The following is a 7,806-nucleotide window of genomic DNA, read 5'->3' as shown; positions in this document are numbered from 1 at the left end:
TAACAGAAAATCTAACTGAACAAATAAGAGTCCAATGGTCTTCAGCTCTCCACTCTGAGCCCTGTGGTCCTTATATCCCTTCTCTCAGGGCTTTTAACTGTCCTTATCCCCTTCTTGGGGTGGGGGAATTCACAGGCCCCAGGCCCACCCTCTGCACTGGGTTCCAATCCAGGGACTCAATAACCAGCAATCGAAGTCTGCTCCTTCTGACTTCTTGCTGCTGCCTTCTAGGACTTCTGCCTACCATAGTCTGTCAGCACACCTCTCCCACAGAACTCTCTAAGTTCACCCTTCTTTCAGGGCCAGGACTCACAGGACTCTCCCCTTGGAATTCCCCCAACAAATCCCAAACCAAAAGTATAACTTAATCCAACTTCTGCCCTCCAGGGGTTTGACCTTTCATGCCTCTTATGTTTCCCTTATATAGTTCCTGAGTTAAACACTTCCCAGGGCTCTCTCCCTGGAAGTCACAATCCTGCCCTTTTATCAGGACTCCTCACCAACACAATCTGCTCCACTCCCAGGGCTGCTTCATCTCTTTCCTGCCAGACTTCCCTATTCCAGAGAAGATCTCAGGGCCAACTGTCCCCCTGGCCTTCCTTCTTGATCCTCCTGGTCTCTTTAGTCCCAGAGAGTGATTGCAGAGTTTCTCCCTGTAGCTCCTTTCCTCGTCTTGGTTTGTTTTTTGACGGAGCGGTTTCATTACATGAGGCTATGACCACAACTTCCTTCCTTCATTTTTAGCCATTTTTTAAATATCCTTTCATTCAGTGTAGTATCCTTAAGGAAACACAGCAAGGCACTGTGTAATTTTCCTTGACAGTCTCATTGGTCCTTTTAAGGAAAAATCTTTGATTTCAAGTCAACTAAATTTTTTATAAAGAAACTTACTTTCCATAGAATATTGCCCACAATGCCATAGAACATGATCAAGTTTCTTTGGTTTTGCACACAATACACAGCACATCTTAATGTCTCTTTAATACATTTAATTTAATATTTAAGGCACAATGACCTACCAACACTAAAAATGACTACTTCATTTTTTCTACCCTGACTGTGGAGTATAGTATTATCTTCTGTTTCTAAGCATACATCATAAAAACTTTGTCCTTTTGTTTCTTAGTCCATTGTTCTTGCCATTCCTTTCCAAGTTCCTTCATGACCACACTTTTAAATTCTTGTCTGCTTAAGAGTTTCTTGATATCCACCTTCTCATTTTTAAAGCTTGTTTTGCTTCTTTGTCACCTATCTCATTTCCAGATATTCCAATACGCACAAGAATCCATGCTATTGTTACACAGATACCTGCTTGGTTTAATTCTGTAGTTAGGAACATTATTTCACTTATGGCATTTCTGCTTTCCAAAGTCCCTGTTCTGATTGTCATAATTCCTGACAAGGAATCAGATAAAATTACAGCTGCACTTGATTGCATATCTCTTCTCCAGGTTAGTGCCAACATTTTCCCCATTAGTTCAGCCATGAAAATGGTCACATAATTCAATATCCTTGTAGATTTCTGGATTCCAAGACAAGGAACACAGAAAGCTGTTCCCACTCTACTTGCACTATCATCTTTTGATCCATAGAATCTGGATTGACTTGGTAAAGCTGGTCCCATTTTCATAAATAAATTCAAATTACATTATGATCAATTCAAAGAAATTTCATTGATCATAATGAAAGATTTTTTTCTTTCCTTCTTTTTTCCATGTAATTCCAAATCCACAAATGGGGGAATAACTGTCCAGCTCTAATTTGGTTTCCCATGACTAAAAAATTTTAGTTCTCTTAATTTTTTTTTACATATGTCCTTTATCCATTTTTGACCCTGATAGTAGCTTCTTTCTGCTTCAGATTTCCTTTCTTTATACTAACTACCCAGCTCCTTCCCCACAGTGACTCAAGTTTAGTTGGGCCTGGCCAACCTTCCAGGTGCAACCAGAGGGTTGATTGGCCTATTCAGATTCACCCATTCAGAGCCTGTGTGGGGTACAAACATTGTTGCACTACATTTTATTCATAGTCCTTCATCTATTGTTTTCCCTTCTTCTTACCTTCTGTTAATTTTTCTGTCAAAAAAACCCCAAAACCGATCAAATGTGACTGGCTTGATTTAGTTTTTGTAAACAATGATGCTATACTAAAGTCTGAAAAACACACTGTTTGTGCACTACAATCGTATAAATTATAAGTAATTGCAACAGAAACATTTCCCCTAGATCCTGCATCACCATGTACTGATACCAAAGAAACAATCAGCAGTTCTAAATCAGATGCTTGCCAGCAGTCATTCAGTTGGAACAGTCCACAAACTCAGGATCACTTAGCAGCAGATTGTTTACCCAGATGTGGGAGAGTGAGAAATGGATAACCCTACTCCTGCAGAAAGAAGTGAATTGTTTTCTTGTGGTGAAATGATAAGAAGCTTCTGAAAATAACTGATGAAATAGCAATTTTTTGCGATGAACACAAAGATCAATAAATTATTTTGCCAGCAGTTTTATACTTGTCTATTTTATTTATTCCTAACTACAGTGGGTCCAATCCTGTATTCATTTGCACGCATGACTTCAAAGGGAATTATGGGCACATAAGATTGGCACTGCAGTTTGGCAGTGAAGATTGGGTCCAGTGTTGTTAGCAGTATGTTTTGAGATATGGCTTTGCAGCTCTGCATTAAAGAATATGGAATTATGATTTTTCAAAGTTAAATATTGTGATTGATCTGTTTTGAAAACTCATCCAGCTTGTCAACAATTATATTTATGGGCCATAACTGTTTTGTTTTTTGGGGGGGAGGGATATCATTTTGGACCATACCTGTATTACAAATCTGATACTGTAGCAAAACTAAAAGAACAATTTTCTGACCTAGTGGGATGCTCAAAGAGCCACTGGTGCTGAACCTATTTGAGAGATGTGAGTATTTGGGAGCAGGTGCCAAAGAAAAATTGAATGACATCCATATGAAAACTTCATTGAGGTGGAAATGCTTTATTTTTTTTATACGAGCAAAAGCGGAGTGGGACAGATCAGATATCTGCTGACAAAAAGTAGAGGGAGTAGTATGTCAAAGTGATGAGCTGGGAAAATTAACTTTGCAGCACCATTTTGAATAGATATAAGTAGAGCAAGAGTGCATTTGTCAAGGTCAGAGAAGAGGATGTTGCAATAATTGAGATATACAGACTCTCATCATTTCATAAGAGTTTTAGCTGTGTGGATGGACTGGAAAAGCCCTGTCTTAGAGATGCTATGCAGGCAGAACGAGCAAGATGTACATAAATCCTGGCGATGAGGACCTAGAGAGAGGCCTGAGTCAAAGATGATGCCTAGGTTTCAGGCCTAAGGAACAGTCAGTATGGTGATGATGTCCACAGTGGTTGAGAAAGGAGATAGCGGGGAGGGCTTGGGGGAAAGAGATTAAAATTTACATTTTGGCCATGGTGATTGTAAACTGGCTGGCCAGCCACAAGACGAGACCAGAAAAACAGGCCACGATTTTACTTTGGACAGAAGTAGGCGGATCTGGAGTAGAGGGGTAGATCTGTGAATTGTCAGCATTGAGATATGGTAACTGAATTTGCATTTGCAGCAGAAATTACCCAGAAAGAAGACATAGAGGGATAAGAGAAAGGAACCAAGGACGGAGCCCTTTAGAAACCCCTCAGAAACCTGGAGGGGAAGGGGGATGAAGAGGATCCTCTGAATGACACACTGAAGAAGTAATTAGAGAGATACGACAACAACCGGGAGAGGAGAGAGGCACAGAAGCCAAAGGGGGACAAAGTTTGACAAAGAAGAGCATGATTGACAGTGCTGAAGGTGCCTGACAGGTCAAGGAGGATGAGACTGGAGTACTGATTCTGAGCTTTAGCTAGAAAGTGGTTAACAATCATTAGAGGCGTTTGTGAGAAACATTTCAGTGGCGTGCAAGAGGCAGAAGCTGGACTGGAGCACGGTCTAGGATGGAATGGGAGGAGAGAAATTCCAGATAGCAATTTTACACAATGTGTCAATGTGCTTAGAAATGGAGGGAAGAAGGGAGATGGGATAGTAATTGGAGAAGGCAAATGGGGGTTAAGGGAGGTTTTTTAAGATGGGAGAGATTAAGGCACATTTGTATTGTGAAGGGGAAGAACCAAAGGAGAGAGTTTGAGGACAAGGGAATATAAAAAATGAGGGTCAGCACGAGGGAAGTGAGGAGGTGGGATGGGATGGGGTCATGGGGCAGGTGGAGAAGTTAAAGGAGGAGCACAGATGAGAAACTTCTGTGTACATAACAGAGAGAAGGAGGAGAGGACTGTGGAGGGGAATAGGGAAGGGAAGTCAATCTGAGGGGAAGGGGAAGGTCACATCATATTTTGTCAATTTTCTCTTTGAAGAAATTGGTGAGGTCCTGTGCAGTGAGAGAAGTGGAGAAAGGAGGAGGGGAGGGTTTGAACAGTGAATCATAGGTAGGGAAAAGGCAGCTGGGATTGCGGACGTGAGATTCAGTTAGGGTGGAGGAGTAGAGTTGTTTAGCTAGAAAGATGGAAGAACTGAAGGAGGAGAGAACAAATATGTAATGGAGGAAGTCAGCTTGGTCATGGAATTTCTGCCAGAGACCTCTATAGCACAAGAGCAGGAGTGAAAGAGGCAGATGCTGGGGTGAGCCAGGGATGAGAGTTGGCAGGGAGGACCTTTCAAAAGGAGAGTGGGGCAAAAGTGTCAGGGTGGAAAAGAATGAAGCATGGAGAGAATCAATGGTCATATTGATGGAAGAGAGGAGAGGGCTGAGAACAGGAAAATAGTCACCAGCATTGATGGGCTTGAAGTCATAGAAGGGCTGGTAGCAAAGTGAGAGAGAGGAGGCAAATGGTCCGTGCTGAAAGAGACCAGGGGATGGTCAGAGAGAAGGAACCCAGCAACAGAGGGATCAGAGAAAGCAATGCTTGGTGAATACCAAGTCAAGTGAACAGCCCTTTAGATAGGTGGGAGAGTTGATCCAAGGCCACAGATAGAATGAGGAGGTGAGGATGAGGAGACAGGCAGCTAGGGGGTTGGATGAACCTTCAACATAGAAGCTGTAGTCACCAAAGATAAATGTGGGAGATTGTGAGGAGAAGAAGTGAAAGAGCAGGAGTCAAAATCAGATAGAAAGGCTGATGGAGAGGAGTTGGGTGGATGGTTGATAACAGCAACATTGAATGGGAGAGGAAAGAAGAGTTGGAGGCAGTGCTGTTCAAAAAAGGAGACGAGTGGGAAGGGGTGGAGGAAGGAGCTGAGAGTGGCAGGAATGGGAGAGGAGAAGCCCAACATGCCCACCAGAATCTGATCTAGGACAGGGAATGTGAGAGGAGAAGTCTCCATAAGAGCTTATTTCCAGGTTGTAATTAATTGGGCTTTTGTTGCTAATATGTCAGCACAAATACTTAAATAAATTCTTCCTTGGGGAAGAGGTACCCACCTTTAGACTTGAGCTTGATAGCTTGATGATCAAAGCCTAGAGTGCATGTTGTTTGACTGATACGTTTCACACGAACAAATGGATATAATCTGGCCATCAACAAGTTTAGGCTTGAAATTAGGCAAAGGTTTCTAACCATCAGAGGCGTGAAATTCTAGAACAGCCTTCCAAGGGGAACAGTGGGGGGAAAAAAACTAACTGGCTTCAAGACTGAGCGTGATAAGTTTATGGAGGGGATGATATGATGAGACTGCCTACAATGCCATGTAGCCGATCTGCAACTGCTAGCGGCAAATATCCCCAATGGCCAGTAATGGGACACTAGATGGGAAGGGCTCTGAGTTACTACAGAGAATTATTTCCCAGCTGTCGGGCTGGTGGGTCTTGCCCACATGCTCAGGGTCTAACTGATCGCCATATTTGGGGTTGGAAAGGAATTTCCCCTCGGGTCAGATTGGCAGAGATGTTTTCTTCTGCAGCATGGGGCATGGGGTCACTTGCAGGTTTAAACTAGTGTAAATGGTGGATTCTCTGTAACTGGAAGTCTTTAAACCATGATTTGAGGACTTCAGTAACCCAGCCAGACGCTAGGGGTCTATTACGGGAGTGGGTGAGTGCGGTTCTGTGGCCTGCAATGTGCAGGAGTCAGACTAGATGATCATGATGATCCCTTCTGACCTTAAAGTCTGTGAGTCTATGATACACCTGTCAGGTATGGAAACTTTCTTGTACCCTTATTTATATTGTCAAAGAATGCCAGAATGCTAACAAATCACTAGGAGCTTCAAATTGCTTAACATATCAGGGGGCCAGTATAAAGGGCAAGGGAAATGGATCTTTGATAACATCAACTAGAAAGTAATGGCTATAAACTGGTTGAGAGAAGAATAAATAATAAACCAGAGGGCTCAAATATTTTCTGTGCAAGCTGACAGTGTTGCAGACATAACTCATACTGATCAGTGCTCTAAGGATTGTTCACTGCATTACTAGTTAAGACTAAGGGTATGTCTACACTACGAAATTAGGTTGATTTTATAGAAGTTGATTTTTACAAATCGATTTTATACAGTCGATTGTGTATGCCCCCACTAAGCACATTAAGTCGGCGGAGTGTGTCCTCTCTACCATGGCTAGCATCAACTTACTGAGCAGTGCACTGTGGGTAGCTATCCCATAGTTCCCGCATTCTCCGCTGCCCATTGGAATTCTGGGTTGAGCTCCCAATGCCTGATGGGGCAAAAACATTGTCGCGGGTGGTTCTGGGTACATGTCGTCAGGCCCCCCTCCCTCATTGAGAGCAACGTCTGAGAATCGTTTCGCGCCTTTTTTCCATGCAGACGCCATACCACGGCAAGCATGGAGCTCGCTCAGCTCAGCTCACCGTCACCACTGCTGTTGTGTCCTGGGTGCTGCTATCAGCAGATGGTGCAGTAGGACTGCTAACCGTCGTCATGCACCGCTCTCCTGGTGCCATGAATCCACCTTGCAGGTCCTCTTGTTGTTCTGTATAAATATCTATTCTCGTGGCATCCATTGTCAACCACTGCTGCCGCTGCAACTCTGCTCTCTTGTGCTCCTGGTGCCATGAATCCACCTCACAGGTCCTCTCGTTGTTCTGTATAAATATCTAGTCTCGTGGCATCCGTCGTCAGCCACCACTTCTGCTGCAGCTCTGCTCTCCTGGTGCCATGAATCCACTTTGCAGGTCCTCTTGTTGTTCTGTATAAATATCTATTCTCATGGCATCCTTCGTCATCCACCGGTTCCGCTGCAACTCTGCTCTCCTGCTCTTCTGCAGATGCCATACCACAGCAAGCATGGAGCCCACTCAGCTCACCGCTGCTGCTGTGAGCATTGTAAACATCTTCCGCATTATCCCGCAGTATGTGCAGAACCTGCAAAAGCAGGCGAGGAGGCGACGACAGTGCGATTATGATAGTGATGAGGACATGGACACAGACTTCTCTCAAAGCACGGGCCCTGGCAATTTGGACATCATGGTGGTAATAGGGCAGGTTCCTGCTGTGGAATGCTGATTCTGGGCCTGGGAAACAAGCACAGACTGGTGGAACCACATAGTGTTGCAGGTCTGGGATGATTCCCAGTGGCTGCGAAACTTTCGCATGCGTAAGGACACTTCCATGGAATTTTGTGACTTGCTTTCCCCTGCCCTGAAGTGCAAGAATACCAAGATGACAGCAGCCCTCACAGTTGAGAAGCAAGTGGCGATAGCCCTCTGGAAGCTTGCAACGCCAGACAACTACCGGTCAGTCAGGAATCAGTTTGGAGTGGGTAAATCTACTGTGGGGGCTGCTGTGATCAAGTAGCCAACGCAATCACTGAACTGC

This window comes from Malaclemys terrapin, chromosome 1, assembly GCF_027887155.1.
Source record: "Malaclemys terrapin pileata isolate rMalTer1 chromosome 1, rMalTer1.hap1, whole genome shotgun sequence".
Taxonomy (NCBI): Eukaryota; Metazoa; Chordata; order Testudines; family Emydidae; genus Malaclemys; species Malaclemys terrapin.
Note: the sequence above shows the minus strand (reverse complement) of the source record.